Source organism: Bubalus bubalis, chromosome 22, assembly GCF_019923935.1.
Source record: "Bubalus bubalis isolate 160015118507 breed Murrah chromosome 22, NDDB_SH_1, whole genome shotgun sequence".
NCBI lineage: Eukaryota > Metazoa > Chordata > Mammalia > Artiodactyla > Bovidae > Bubalus > Bubalus bubalis.
This window is the reverse complement of record NC_059178.1, coordinates 21,849,224-21,865,539: the sequence shown is the minus strand read 5'-3', so window position 1 is coordinate 21,865,539 and position 16,316 is coordinate 21,849,224. Positions and strand designations below refer to the sequence as shown.

The window sequence follows — 16,316 nt, the reverse complement described above, 5'->3', positions numbered from 1 at the left end:
GTGGGCACAGGACTGGAAAAGGTCAGTTTTCATTCCAATCCCAAAGAAAGGCAATGCCAAAGATTGCTCAAACTACCACACAATTGCACTCATCTCACATGCTAGTAAAGTAATACTTAAAATTCTCCAAGCCTGGCATCAGCAATACGTGAACCGTGAACTTCCAGATGTTCAAGCCGGTTTTAGAAAAGGCAGAGGAACCAGAGATCAAATTGCCAACATCCACTGGATCATGGGAAAAGCAAGAGAGTTACAGAAAAACATCTATTTCTACTTTATTGACTACGCCTAAGCCTTTGACTCTGTGGATCACAATGAACTGTGGAAAATTCTGAAAGAGATGAGCATACCAGACCATCTGACCTGCCTCTTGAGAAACCTGTATGCAGGTCAGGAAGCAACAGTTAGAACTGGACATGGAACAACAGACTGGTTCCAAATAGGAAAAGGAGTATGTCGAGGCTGTATATTGTCACCCTGCTTATTTAACTTATATGGAGAGTACATCATGAGAAATGCTGGGCTGGAGGAAGCACAAGCTGGAATCAAGATTGCTGGGAGAAATATCAATAACCTCAGATATGCAGATGACACCATCCTTATGGCAGAAAGTGAAGAAGAACTAAAGAGCCTCTTGATGAAAGTGAAAGAGGAGAGTGAAAAAGTTGGCTTAAAGCTCAACATTCAGAAGACTAAGACCATGGCATCTGGTCCCATCACTTCATGGCAAATAGATGGGGAAACAGTGAAAGCAGTGTCAGACTTTATTTTTCTGGGCTCCAAAATCACTGCAGATGGTGATTGCAGCCATGAAATTAAAAGACGCTTACTCCTTGGAAGGAAAGTTATGACCAACCTAGAGAGCATATTAAAAAGCAGAGACATTACTTAGCCAAAAAAGGTCCATCTAGTCAAGGCTATGGTTTTTCCAGTGGTCATGTATGGATGTGAAAGTTGGACTGTGAAGAAAGCTGAGCACCGAAGAATTGATACTTTTGAACTGTGGTGTTGGAGAAGACTCTTGAGAGTCCCTTGGACTGCAAGGAGATCCAACCAGTCCTTCCTAAAGGAGATCAGTCCTGGATGTTCATTGGAAGGACTGATGCTGAAGCTGAAACGCCAATACTTTGGCCACCTGATGTGAAGAGTTGACTCATTTGAAAAGCCCCTGATGCTGGGAAAGATTGAGGGCAGGAGAAGAAGGAGACAACAGAGGATGAGATGGTTGGATGGCATCACTGACTCGATGGACATGGGTTTGGGTATACCCCGGGAGTTGGTGATGGACAGGGAGGCCTGGCTTGCCACAGTTCATGGGGTCGCAAAGAGTCGGACGAGACTGAGAGACAGAACTGACTGAGCAACTGAACTGGGTTTGCCACACCCAGATAATGTGCTGCATTTTAATAAACACTTGAACATCTTATCTAATGATTGAGCAGGAGAATAAACTTAATTTTCTATATTAGGTTAATTTTGAGATATTTTGTAGAATTTTCCACTACACTGCAAGTCCTGCTGCAAAGACAACTCAAAAATCGTATTTCAGAAGACTTATTTTCCTATTCATAAGGAACTGGTCTTGTCCTAAGAAAAACAATGTATCATAGCACACCAGGGAAACTCATGATAAGAAGGTGATCTTTTCAGTTTTTCTAATCTCTTGCAATTTGACAAGTGAAAAATTGAAATGAGACCTCAGTATTTAACCTTGCATCTCTTTGACCATTAATGGAATTCGGCATTTTAATATGTCTTGGGCATCTATGTTTCTTTTTTCCCCATAAGCAGGAACTTTATTAAACTACACATTTCATAAAAGAACATATAAATGTATCTTTAAGTATATTCAGCTCATCTTAAATTTATATAGAAATTTATTTGCACTTCTGCATTATATACTTATTTTTCCAAGCTTACCACCAATAAAAGGTAATGGAACGATTATCCACTCACATAGATGTTGTCCACAGGGCTAAGTAAAACACTGCTTCTCAGGAAACTCAGCTTATTAGATTTCAAAACAACAGCTCCCTCGAAAGAAGCTTTCTTCTAAGACAGCCTTTCTGTGAGACATATATGTTTCTTTTTGGAAGCTGTCTTTTCATATTCCTTGTCCACTTTTTTTTTTTTAATTTTATTTTATTTTAAACTTTACATAACTGTATTAGATTTGCCAAATATCAAAATGAATCCGCCACAGGTATACATGTGTTCCCCATCCTGAACCCTCTTCCCTCCTCCCTCCCCATTCCATCCCTCTGGGTCGTCCCAGTGCACCAGCCCCAAGCATCCAGTATCGTGCATCGAACCTGGACTGGCAACTCATTTCATACATGATATTTTACATGTTTCAATGCCATTCTCCCAAATCTTCCCACCCTCTCCCTCTCCCACAGAGTCCATAAGACTGTTCTATACATCAGTGTCTCTTTTGCTGTCTCGTACACAGGGTTATTCCTTGTCCACTTTTTAAAAGAGTATTTGTTTTCATTTGGATTTGTTGTTGTTTAGATGTTAGGTCATGTACTACTCTTTGCGACCCCATGAACTGTAGCTCACCAGTCTCCTCTGTCCATGGGATTCTCCAGGCAAGAATACTGGAGTGGCTTGCCATTCCCTTCTCCAGGTAATCTTCCCGACCCAGGATCGAACCAGCATCTCTTGTATTGGCAGGCGTATTCTTTAATATTGGGTTTATACAAATTCTGTATATGGTAAAGTTTATTATGATATTTTAACTAACATAAAACCCCCAAGATCCTGATGCTGGGAAAGATTGAAGGCAGGAGGAAGAGGGGACAACAGAGGACGAGATGGTTGTATGGTATCACTGACTCATTGTACATGAGTTTGGACAAGCTCCAGGAGATGGTGAAGGACAGGGAAGCCTGGTGTGCTACAGTCCTTGGGGGTCTCAAAGAATCAGACACGACTGAGAGACTGAACAACAAATAATAATGCAAGTTTCTGCTTTGGTAAATTTGCACATCTGGAAGTTGGCCACCATTGAAGGCAACACCTCTGTTCATCCCGAATTCTGCCTTCCATTGTTGGATTACCTGTCTCCCCAGAGGACTGTACATGGCATTGTTCTTCCTCATCTTTGACATTTAAAACATGTATAATTTGACCGAGATAAAAAGACTAGAAAAGAAAACAGATCAGTCTCCCATAATGAATCACCCACAAGAGATTTTCCCACTGTGTGACTGGCATTGTATTTGCATAAAGTGAGAGGTAAGACGTATGAAGTGTTTGGTTCATCAGTGAAAACAATTTCCAAATGCCACGCTTAAGCTGTCTTTTACTGTCAGCCAAGCATGCAATACAGCAGGACATCATCCTTTGGACAAACTAGTCTCAGAGATCTTAGGCTACTTCCCCAGCCCTGTGGCTGCCCTGCCTGTGCTGTCCTGTGCTAAGTTATCTTTGTCACCTACCTCTCTCTTGTTAGGACATATTTCAGACGTCAAACATTCAGAGACTAAGTTAGCAAACATCAGTGTGTCTCTACTCAGCTTAACCAATGACTTGTCACAAAAGAGTAGGAATCCCCTATATTGTTCTTCATCCACAATAATCCTGTTTCCTCTGCAGTGAGAGGTATCTGCAGTCGTGGGTGGGGTATTATCTTTTGTTGGTACATTGAGATTTTATTTTTTAGTTAAATTTTTATTTTATACTGGGGTATAGCAGATGAACAATGTTGGGACAGTTTCAGGTGAACTGCAAAGGGACTCAGCCATACATATACATGTATCCATTCTCCCCCAAACTCCCCTCCCATGCAGGCTGCCACATAATACTGAGCAGAGTTTCCTATCCTGGATAAAGTATTATTGATCCTCTTCATGACTATACTTACATTACATGGGCATGAACATTTAGACAATATATAGAACTAACTGGTTTGCTTAAAGTTTATGTAAACAATATAATACAACAGGTAGCTTTTACTCAACATTTATCCACGTGGTTACTTGTCGCTCTAGTTATTTCCGCTGAGCATGGTGTTCTATTGTAAGACTTCCCTTAGACTGTCTCTCCTTGAAATTCATCCCCACCTACGTTTTCCTTTAAAGAGCCAGGAAATGATCTGTGCCCCCTGCATTCATTTTCACCCCCATAATTCCAGAGCTTTCAAAAGAGGAAATTCTTTCTCTGTTTTTCAAAAAACTGTTCAGAGCCTGCTGCCTTTGTTGCTCCTATATTACCCTTTTATTTTATCTGCTATTACGTCCACCTCATTCTCTGTGGCTTTATACATCGTGGGAGAAAAGAAATGGAAGCTTTTTTTTTTTTTTTTCTGGAAGTCCTGACGCTTATCACTGTTCCCACATTTGTGTACAGTTCAGTATTTACCGACTGGCAGGGCCTTGAATTTCCCAGACTGGTTCACGCCTCACTCCTACTCCAGCCACACTGATACCCTGCCCTTGACCTGTGACTCACTGCCACCAGCCACAAGTTATGAAACGAATGCAGTTTCTCTCCAGGAACATAAGCCTTCCCGACGTAGAGGCTCTTTCTCTCATTCAAAATCTAAAGAAGTTTTGCTTTTGATCACAAATGAAATCCTGTAGTGTTTTCTGTCCTATCAGAACTTCCAGCATCTGCAAACAGGAGTGGGGGTATCCAGGGGGGTGTCTTTAGCCTGGCATCATTGCTCCCTGAATAGTGAGGACAGGTGTTGGGATCAGAGAAAGCGAGCTCTCATCCCAGCCTTGCTACATGCCAGCTCTAAGGCAGTGGTAGGCGACTTACCCTCTCTCAGCTATATCTCTTCATTAAAAGAAAAAAAAAACTCCTCTCAGGATTGAAAAGGATTATCTGTATTCTGCATACCAGACCAGTATGGTTGAGCAAATCATTCTGAGATGAAGCATCTCTACCAACTACTCCCACAGTTGTACTTTGCTGGTCAGTTTTCCTTCACATGTGAGGAGCATCTCTGTTCTCTGATGTGTGCTCACTGGAGTGTCCAGCATCCTGTCCCCTGGGGGCGGGTCCTTCTGCGATCTACACAGAGCCAGGGCAGGGAGATGCTGAGGGCCCTCCCTGCCTCCCCACCCCCCACCCAATATACACACCTCTCTTTTTCTCTCCGCTGTTGTTCCGGAGCACATGAACGAACAATTATAATAATAAATATTAAACAATATTTTTAAAGGCCTTTGATCATGTTCTAGAGTTACCCTTAAATACACTTGGGGAGACAATACCAGTTCTGAAGGAAAGTTAAAAGCTTGAACTAGTGTTTTGAAATTCAAACCTAAGGTGTGTTGGATGTGGTCCGTCTGGGATTTCAACCACGTGTATCCAAGTTCAAAAACTTTGCTGGCTTTATTATATCCTCCTATCGCTAAAATACAGCTTATCTTAGCTTAGTATGTGTCAGGCATGGTGCTCAGGGCTTTATCCAGTGGGGTGGGTGTTACTGTGTACGTGTATGCGTGTTCAGTCGCTTCAGTTGTGTTCAACTCTTTGTGACTCCGTGGACTGTAGCCTGCCGGGCTCCTCCATCCATGGGATTCTCCAGGCAAGAATACTGGAGTGGGTTGCCATGCCCTCCTCCAGGAGATCTTGCCAACCCAGGAATTGAACCTATGTCTCCTGTGTCTCCTGCATTTCAGGCAGGTTCTGTACACACTGAGCCTACTAATGAAATGCCTTCCCAAGTGGCAAGGTCAGTCCTTGAACCTCAGCCTGAGTTCAGAGTCCTTGGCTGTAACTGTCTGTGCCGCCCTTTGCATCTCTGCTGTCCCGACTTTCAGAGGATTGGTGAATGCCACCCACCCCAGAGAGTGCTCCCTCCTTCTACAGATTGACCCCGGTCACAGCACGAGGGGTGGGCAAGCGTCCAGGGTAGCACAAGATGCTGAGATGAAGGAGAGAAGGAGGGGAAAGATGGAATGAAACATATGAGCAACCCAGAAGTGCTGGAAGCAATGATTATTATATTTCTGCTAGGGTAGAACTCAAGAATAATGAAGCATGCCCCTCATCAGGTTTATTGTAGAATAAGTCATTTAGTAAACACCAGACAGAGCTGCTGAAAGTAAAGCAATTTGTTTCATGGAGCACAAAGGGTGATTTGAGTGCAAGCATGACAACAGTTGTCCTGGGGCAATTATGGATGTAAGTGACCTCAAAGAGGCTCTGAATTAGCCAGGGAGCTCCCCAAGAAGCCTGAGGTTGGACAGGGTGCTATGTATTCTTCATGCCGCTGACAACACCTCCTTTGCCCTTTAATGCAGGAACAGAGAAGGAAATACTTCTAGGGCCTCTTCTCACAACTGCGGGGACGTGTCTGCATTCCTGCACAGGCCATTGTGGCCGTTAGGATAATGGACAATAGACGATGCCCTGCAGCTGGAGCGTGGGCTGCGGAAATGGTGTTCAGACTCCCGTGGCGAGAAAGACACTCTGGGAAAGAGCTAATATCACTGACCACTGGTGAGTCCTGGCCTCAGCATCTGAGCCGGGCCCTGTGCAAAGTGCCCTCTGGTGTGATTTCATGGGAGCCTCACAACCTCCAGGGCGAACGCTTGGATTATCCGCATCGTTACTGATGAGGAAACGGGCATAGTTGATGCAAGCTCTCTCAGCAGCCAAGTGGCAAAGCCAGGCTTTGAACCTGCATGCTGCTGGGGACCTGGGGCTGTACCCAGGGGTCTCAGGACAGACCAAGCCCTGCTGCCCCTCCTCTGCCATCCAAGCAGCCAGTCCACACCCGGCTTGGCCTTGATCTTTCATTTCTGGAGCGATTTGGGCAGCCTCGCTAGGGAGTGACAGCAGCCCAGTTTAGGGGCAGGAGTTAACAGGGTGCAGTGACCACTGGGCCCTGTGTGACCCCCCACCTTGCCACCTCTTGATTCAGCTGCTACTGCGGGACATGGTCTGTGTGAGGCTGCCAGGGGGGCCACTCCAGGTGCCCGAGCATCCATACCTTTTTCAGCCCTCAGTCTTTCTGCAAGGCTCCCAGAGCTACTGGGTTCAATAGCCGGCATGTCACTTGGCACAAGTGGGTGACCCGTAGCTGTTAAATGATTAACCATCTAATAGCGGTGGCTGGAAAAGCTTCTGGTATGTCTTTCATTTTACAGGAAGGAAGAGCTGGAGGCCAGAGCGATTTAATGACCTGCCCAAGGTCATAAACAGGTAAGGGGGAAGGGCAGAGCAGCTTTAAATGCAGGCTTTTGACTCTGAATCCTTTGGTCCTCCTGTCTGCTCTCAGAAACCTGGACCAGTAGTCTGACATGTTTTCTCATTTTGATTCTCTGCAGGTTACATACAGCTGGGCAGATGTCCAACCATACTAAAAATAATAATGAAGAAAAAAATCCAGAACCAATAACCACCGAGGAGCCTCAGAACTAAAGGACTCAGTGACAGTGCTCTGTCCCCATTAAGGAGGGAGAAACTGACACGTTACCGCATGCCCGGGCTGGAGCCAATCCCCATGTTTCCGGAAAGGTGATCCCAGGATCACTTTTAGAAAAGACTGTTCTAGATCAGGTACCTGCTTATTTCTAATCTTGCCTCCAGGCTGATGAGATGATCTATGATCCACTTTCTACACCACCCTCCAACTCTGGGGAGTCACACTTACAAGAGGATGGATCCTTTGGCACAGAACTATAGCTGAGCTAGAGATGCCCAAGTTAGGAATGGTGGCGTTTCATCCACGTGGAGCACGCCAAGGAACGGGATGTGCTCTCACGTCCTCTAGAGCACCTGGACAGGACCCCCACCTGATGGAGAGGTTGTCTCTCACAGCCCAGACCCCCTGGTTGAGTTCCTGCCTTATCAAGCCACCAGCTGCCGTTCCAGAGGAATCTGGTGATTAGTCCCCAGGCTTGCCCAGCTGCAGGATGTCAGAAGAATAGAAGGAAGCTGGGGTCTTGGCCGCCACGTTTATAATTAGCAACACACTGGTTTTCAGGCGCTCACGGGAGGGAACTTGATTCCTCGTGCGCACTATTACACTGTGATCCAGCCCTTGGCATAGAGTCGGGCACCTATTCCTACAGAACAGCAACGCAGGGGCCCCACGTGGCTTCCTTGTCCTGGTTCTCGGGTCTACCAGGACAGGCAGGCGGCGGGGGTGGGGCGGGGTGCGGCCCGTAGTCAGGGCCTGAACGGGCATGTGGCTTATTTATTACACCCACATCTTATTCCCTGGTTATGTACGCACTTGCTACTCCGTGCTGCCCGTCAGCTTCACCTCCCTGACACATTTCTGAAACTGGGCAAAACTAGTAGCTATAGCACATCTGGATTCCTTTCCCTCTCTAGATAGAAACCCCTAGAAAGTGTGCCAACTTTTCACCCCGCAGTGTCAGCCAGTGGGCGTCTGTGTCAGGACTCCTCATGCACGCAAGACGACAGGATTTGCAGACAAGATTACCAGAGTCAGCAAGAAAAGATGCCCACAGGGCTGTCCCTCCCCTGCCGGCCGTATCCCTGGCTCGGCTGGCTGGCCTGCTCTGTGTCTCGGGCGGTCCCTGGGATGGAGTTTTCACAGTCGTCGGGCGTGGGTTCCAGTCGGGCAGTGAGGTGGCTGTGAGAACCCCTTTCTAGTGGCGCATGGACCTGGCATCTAAGGGGAGGATGTGAGGAACACACACTAACGCGGACACAGCTTCTCCCTTTTCTGGAGACTCAAGCTGGGACTCTCAAAGCTGGGACTGAGAGTCCCAAAGCTCTGAGAATCTGGATCCTGAAGGCAGAGACAGAAAGGGGCGGGGCCAGCAGGAACTCAACCATCCAAGAACCACCCTCCTCTGCAAGGGGCCCAGCTTACTCCAGACAGAAGACCTGCTGTCAAGGTCACTCCTGGCCTGCTCTCACCCCGCCTCTCCTTCTAGAGTTTTCTGCTTGGATCCCTCCCTGGCCTCATTCGTGACATGGAAATGTCACTGATGACTTTCTCCTTGTAATTTGTTCCCCGGCATCTTCTGCAAGGTCTTCCCAGGGGGCGCTAATGGTAAAGAACCAGCTTGGCAATGCAAGAGATAAAAGAAAAGTGGGTTCGATCCCTGGATTGGGAAGATCCCCTGAGGAGGGCATTGCAACCCACTCCAGTATTCTTGCCTGGAGAATCCCCAGAGAGAGAAGAGCCTGGCAGGCTACAGTCCATGGGGTCACAAAGAGTCAGACACTTAGCACGCACGTATGTCTTCTGCAAAGTATTCAATTAAAACCGAATTGGAGATCAGAAAGGCCAGAGCAGACAAGCAGCTACATGCCAGATGCTCCTGCACCTCCAACCCCTGCCACCCCAGAAACGCCAGCTGTGGACACCAGCCCCACCAGGAAAAGAGGCCAGGGCAACCTGGAGCCACTGCCCTCAGAACATCAAGCTGGCGCTGAATCTGGTGGGAGTACAACCCTAGAGGAGGGGAAACTGTAATCTCCTTTCAGGAAAAGACGTCATTTTCTCCTGCAGCTGACGGGGGGAGGCAAGGCGGTGTGGAATTCTTCAACGCAGCATGGCCAGATCTGAGCAGGGTTTTGAACAAACATCTTACGGGTTGTTTAAATTGGAGACAGTCACCGATAAAGGCGTATTTGGTCCAGCTGTTTGTGCAGGACTCAACCCTAATTCTAGCTCAAACGCTGCTCATTGTTTAAAGGCTTTATATTCTGAAGTTGTTCCCAGGCGTATCTGCAGGGGAAGAAGCAGAGAGCTGATAGCACGGGTGAGCTGTGACCGCCTGGCTGGACTCAGGAAAGAGCAGAAGATAAACCCGGCAGTTGGCGAGGCGGGGATGCTTTCAGGGACAGAGTCTATGCAGGGATGAGACCTCGGGGGACATGGCTGCTCCGGGGTGCCCCAAGGTCCCGCTGAGTGGAGGGGCTGGGGCAGCTGGGACCACCGAGGCCTTTTCCGGAGCCGGGCCCTGGCAACGAAGCCAGATGGAGGAAGAGGAAGAGGAATAGGAGTGGCTTCCTGTCTGCCTGTGACTCTCCCAGAGCTGGGCCCGCTGGCCCCGGGCAGGAAAAAGATGGCCTTCTCTGATAGGAAGGCTGTTGAATTGTTCGGAACAATAGATTAAGGTCTCGGTAGAGGCATTATTTGAACTCCACTGTTTGGTCAGCATTCTGAAAAAGGTTATGATGCGATTTCCATCTGATTAGTGTGGAAGGGAGCTAGGCGATGGATGAAGCAATTGCTTCTGTGAGATATCAACACCAAAATCATGACAGACTTGGCTGTAGTCTTGGCAGCTGTTCCCTGGGATTTCTGAAGCTGCTGAGGGCAAAGGGCAAAATAATATATATTCAGAAGAGAAGGTATTTTGTGGTCAGACGCCATCCCTGCACATCCTTGTAAAGCCTCCAGTGCTCAAAAAGCCCAAGGGGGTATGAGAGAGAGCTACATCACCTGCCGAGTTACTCGCTAGTCACCTGCCAGATTCTCCTGCCTGCTGGAGAGTGAAAGCGGGCTTGAGAGCATGGAGCCCGGAAGGAGCCCAGGATGCAGCCCCTCACTTCCTTTTCCTCATGGGGAGAGACAGAGGTGTGGGGTCCTTCTGGGGAGTCACTCGCCTTCTCTGGGCCCTGCCATGTCCTAGACCCTGTGCTTCTGACCCCAAGACAGTGCTCCTGGCAAAGCAGGCCAGACAACAGGGGCTCCTGGAAGCCAGCTGGTCCCCGGGCTGGAGCCTGGTGGATGAGGATGAGCTTGTGGAGAGGAAGACAAACCGGGTTGGGATGCAGTTGCAAAGAGCACATGGGAGATGAAACCCAGAGCATCGTAGAGAGGGAAGAAGTAAGCCTGGAGGGATGAGCAGGGGCGGGGCTGGAGAGGGACTGGCAGCACAATGGCTATTTTGTGTTTTTACTGTATTGAATTATAGTTGATTCGCAACACTGAGCTGATTTCTGCTGTACAGCAATGTCATTCAGATGTACATGTCTCTTCTTTTTCATGTTCTTTTCCATTACGGTTGATCACAGGATACTGGATGTAGTTCCCTGTGCTACACAGTAGGACCTTGTTGTGTATCCATCCTATATATACTAGTTTGCATCTGCTAATCCCAGACTCCCAGGCCTTCCCTCCCCCACTTCCCCTCCGCCTTGGCCACCACCAGTCTGCTCTCTGTGTCTCTGAGTCTGTTTCTCTTCCATACATCAGTTCATTTGTGTCATATTTGAGATTCCACATATGAGTGATATCATACGGTATTTGTCTCTCTCTTTCTGACTCAATTCGCTTAGTATGATCGTCTCCAGGTCCATGTTGCTGTAAATGGCGAGGGGGGTGGTTCCTAGTGGGTCACCGGGCAAGTGGGTCACAGTGACAAAGCCTAGATTCTACCCCACTTCAGTAGAGTCATGGAGGGACCACTCTGCCCTATAGTGAAACAACTTCATTTAACCTCTTTTGAGAAGTCTTTTGAAGATGTGTGAAGCAAAACTAGTTGTTAAAGTGCACAACAAATTAACTATTATTCCTAAGTGTAAAGTGCCTCTCTGTTGAAAGAGGCATCTGGGGGGCCCAGGAGCTGGTCTCTGAGGTGGAGGGTGAAGAGGGGAGGGCTGGATACTTTTCTTCCTTCCCTCGGAATAAAACATTTGTTCCCCAGCAGCCAACTGTATATGTGTGTGTGCACCATGAATATTCATGATGGTTACAGGTTGGTCAAGGCAGGTGCTTAACAGCAAGTCTCCAAGGAGGACAAAACTCCAAAATGGGAGGTCCCCAACTCACGTGGGCACCTGTAATAATTAGAAAAGAGGACTATAATCCTTGTAAGGACTTGATTTTGTCTCCAACTGCTGTGCAACAAGCCATGCCCAGGCTTAAAGGCTTCAAGCAAAAGCTCATCACTTTCTCTTGCGTTTCTATGGGTTTACTTGAATCAAAAGTGACCGTGCCCCAGAAGTTCCAGAATGTTCTTTCTACATTTTATTCCACAAGCAAGTCCCTAAGATCAGCCCAGATTTTAGTATCTTTGTTTGATACTTTCTACATTCTTCTTTTTTGGCCTCCCTTCTCTACATGTCAGATCTTAGTTTCCCGACCAGGAATCAAACCTGTGGCCCTTGCATTGGAAGCGTGGAGTCTTAACCACAGAGGACCACCAGGGAAGTCCCACTTTCTACATTCTTGCCTCTGAAAGGCTTGCCTTTATCTCCAGCATCCCTTTTGAATTTGATCAGTGATTTGGTTTCTTAGTATTTTTCTCTCTCTGTTTCAATTTCTCCCTCTCTCTCCCTCTCCTTCTCTCTCTCGAGCTTGCCTCTCACCCCCCAGCCCCATTGTGCTTCCTTGCGCTTGCCTCCTGTTTACTTTGCCGTGAGCACTGTGCTGGGGTCAGAGGGCCCGGTGGCACTGCAGGTCACATGGGTGGCTCCATAGCGAGACCTTTCACGACTGTTTCCTCATCTGTAAGCCCCACCTGTCACTGAAGGGTGACCAGTCACGTCACTCAGGGGGAGGTCTATGGGGTAGAGAACAGCCACAGCCATCTTTGGAAAAACCATCCCCCGCAGTGTCTTAAATTGTCCCTTTTCTAAGTGGCTTTGCTTTGCTTTACACATTGATTGCATAGACATCTGTCACAAATAAATAATCACTGTACTCTCTCCTAGTTCTATAGTGAGAAATATACAACCCTCCCAGGTCTGATGTTCATTTTCCCTCATTGGACAGAGACTTAGTAAATCAAGACTCCACTTTCCTTTGAACACAACTGTGAAGGAAACAACAGAGCCAACGTGATGACAAACTGCAGTCGACACTCCTGCAGGGAGATTTCAGGGCTGGCGGGAACTGGGGTGAAATGGGGCTTGTGGGCAGGTCTCAGAACTGCTGGCAATTAGTGGGGGCTGAGCATCACCACGTGAGAAAGACTGTTGATTATATAGCCTCTAATTTACTTTGAAATACTTCAGCACATTCAGTAGGATACCTATGTGTGTACAGTTTAATTTTAATCAACATCCTAGGTGCAGTTAACTTTAAAAGACCCTTCAAATTAGGAATCCGTGCTCTAGGGGTGCTTAGTTACCATGTGAAAGACCCCAATCAAAGCTCTGCTTTCCAGACATAAGCACTTCAGATGCTGCAACTGCATTTGGATGGAAAAAAACAAACTGTGACTCTGCCTCCTGGGATCCAGGGTTTACACCTGCTGTTTGGGCATCACTGTGCATGGTGTGTGTGTGTGTCCATCCAGCCGTGAAGATCCAGGAACCCCTCAGTTCAGTTCAGTTCAGTCACTCAGTCATGTCCGACTCTTTGTGACCCCATGGACTGCAGCACACCAGGCCTCCCTATCCATCACCAACTCCCAGAGTCCACCCAAACTCATGTCCATGGAGTCAGTGATGCCATCCAACCATCTCATCCTCTGTCATCCCCTTCTCCACCTGCCCTAAATCTTTCCCAGCATCAGGGTCTTTCCAAATGAGTCAACACTTTGCATCAGGTGGCCAAAATATTGGAGTTTCAGCTTCAATATCAGCCCTTCCAATGAACACCCAGGACTGATTTCCTTTAGGATGGACTGGTTAGATCTCCTTGCAGTCCAAGGGACTCTCAAGAGTCTTCTCCAAAACAACAGTTCAAAAGCATTAATTCTTCGGGGCTCAGCTTTCTTTATAGTTCAACTCTCACATCCATACATGACCACTGGAAAAACCATAGCCTTGACTAGACAGACCTACCCCTCAGCTTCACTGAAATCCAAGAGACTGCTTGAATGACCAGATCCCCTGCATTCATACCTGGACAACACAATGGGGAACCGTAGAGTTTTTCATGGCCACAGGCATTCGCATTGTAAATACAAACCTCTGCTCCTTCATGAAGAATGTCTTCCAGACCTTCCTGAGGTAGCTGAGGGGATGGGTGGATGTGCAGGTCACACAGGTAGGTCCAGGTCCAAGTTCCTACCTTACTAAGTCCTCGGATTCATGCCTCTGAATTAGTGCAAAAGGCTCCCAATTTGTAAGTGTTGGCAAGTGAATTTGGCCCTTGTTGTTGGAAGAATAAATACACATCCATGTGCCAGTTCCTTAACCTCTCTCTGCTTCTGTTTTTTATCCATCAAATGGGAATAATAATAATAATAATTCTCACAAGGTTGTCGTGGACTAAAGTGAGTCTGTATGTAACATTTCACAGGGACTAGCCACGTTATAAGCTCTATGTGTGTTGCCAATTTAAAAATAAATATGCCAATTTCCATCAGTCAAGTGTCCAGACACTGCCTACTCTTGACCTGTCTTCAATTTTCCTGTTGCCGATTTGTGCTGTTTCTTAGCCTCCTCGGGGGGGGGCAGAAGTCAGACTTGTAATAAAAACGCACTAAAGAGAGAGCTTTACCAATGAACTGAACAAACACATGCCCTGGAAGAGCTCTTCAGAGCTCGCCATGTGACTGCCTTCTCCTCTCTCCTACTCCTCTGCCCTCACCAGGCTGAAGGCAAATGTGTGTACTGTTGCTGCCAGACACTTGAGTTGATTCCGTCCAGACTCAGGCACCGAGTGGGTGGGTGCTTGATGCAAAGTGTTGACTTATCGGGCACAGCAAATGCCAGATGCCTCATCTGGAAGCCATCTTCCCCTGGCAGAAATGTTGGTGCAACACTCTGGCATTAAAGCACCAGAAATTAGCCTGGTAAGTTCCATTTGAGCCCAGCCCACTAGTTAAAATCTGGAAACTCCAATCGAAGCTTTTAAACTTTCCCCCATCACAGTTGGACTTAAAACCTTAGGAGCAGATGGGTCTGAACTTAAGCACAGGTCGAGGATTGTGGCTTCTTTAGGAAGCGCTATTGCTTCTCCCTTTCCCCAAGCCTTCTGTCTCTGAGAACTGAAGGAAGGTCAGAGGCAAGAGGAAGAGAGAAAAGGAGCTTGTTACCTGTTAGGTGGCTTGGTTTCTGTGACAGAGGGCATCTTTAGAGGAGGCAGGACACCTCTGAGTGAGGCTGCAGCTCGTGTGAAGACGGAATGCAGGAGGACCTCTGCGGCCTCCAGGAGGAAGTCATCCATGGGGTATCTCCATTCTGAAGTGGCCATCCCAAAGCCTCATACCCTCCACTGGGTGCAGAAGTGATGTGGCAGTGGTACCCAGAAGCCTGGACCAAACTGCTCTGCCTTCTCCATCTTCCCATGGGGTCACTCAGACCATCCTCTCTGTAACCCTGAGTCCCTGCCTGTTTCAGATGCTTTTCCCCTGGGTACTGTCTCAGTGCCTGACTTAGGCTTAACATCTTGAGTTAATGCTTTTCTCTGCCAATGTGTTTGGGAGTAAACAGGAATGATGTTCTCATTTCCAAAGCTCACACTCTTTATTCTACAAGTAATGCTTATACAGCATTCCTGAACCAGAGACAAAGTCCATCAGAAGGGTTATGGCTGCAAAAAGAGAGGGACATCCTACAACGAAGGGCTTTTCCTTGAACCCTTCCCCCCATGGCTGACTCCCATCTTGAAAGGACCCTAGATGTCTTTGTTTACAAGATGCAATTGGCTGTCTGGGTCCAGATCCTCAGAGAAAAGTGAAAATTTCCCTGAATGGAAAAATCCCTGAAATTCACTCACACCTACGCATTTTTTAAAACTTTTTATTTTGTGTTGGGGTATAGCCAATTAACTTATGCATTGTTAATAATACAAGTCCAGCAGGACTATGTGATTCCCACTGGGAAAAATTCCAGGAGAAAACATTCATAATACCATGTTTTAGCTCACTTTCGACCCTACAAAACCTAGTATTGATTCAAAGCCTGGATTTGAAAGTCAGTTTGACTTAGTTCATTCTGTATCACAGATGTGGGTCCATCTACATCTCTGCAAAAGACCAATTTCATTCTTTTTTATGCTGAGTAATATTCATTGTACAGCAGAAATTAAGACAACATTGTAAAGCAATCACATTCCAATAAAAGTAATTAGTTAATTATTTAAAGAAGTCGGTCTGTTCAGGTTTGCACCACTTCCTAATTATGGAGTAGACTTTGCTTCTCTATACCTTGGTTATCTTATCTTTGGAATGAGCACATTAAGTGTTCCTCCTCCATAGGGTTCTGGTGCCAATTAAGTGAATAACAAATGTAAGCCCAGGACAGAGCCTTACAAACAGCAAGTGCTTAATAAGTGTTGTCCACCACTGTCGTGGCTGCTACAGCTCCAGCTGCATTGGCAACCTTTGTTTAAGTTTCCACTTTTTCTTTACTGAATCAAAATATTAAGAAACAACAAAATTCCTTCCAGATTGTTTTTTTTTTTTTTAATTTTTATTGGAGTATAGTTGGTTTATAGTGTTTTGTAGGTTTCAAGTGTACAGGAA

At 46.7% G+C, this 16,316-nt stretch overlaps 1 long non-coding RNA gene across 1 annotated transcript in view; it reads left to right on the top strand.

Annotated features, from left to right (window-relative positions):
- The window catches only part of LOC112581409, a 58,399-nt gene extending 47,421 nt beyond the window's left edge, over positions 1 to 10,978 (top strand). The window contains exons 2-3 of the long non-coding RNA XR_006547643.1: positions 7,110 to 7,164; positions 7,290 to 10,978. This is a non-coding gene — a long non-coding RNA (uncharacterized LOC112581409). The remainder of the gene's footprint in view (positions 1 to 7,109; positions 7,165 to 7,289) is intronic.
- The last annotated feature ends 5,338 nt before the right edge of the window (positions 10,979 to 16,316 follow it).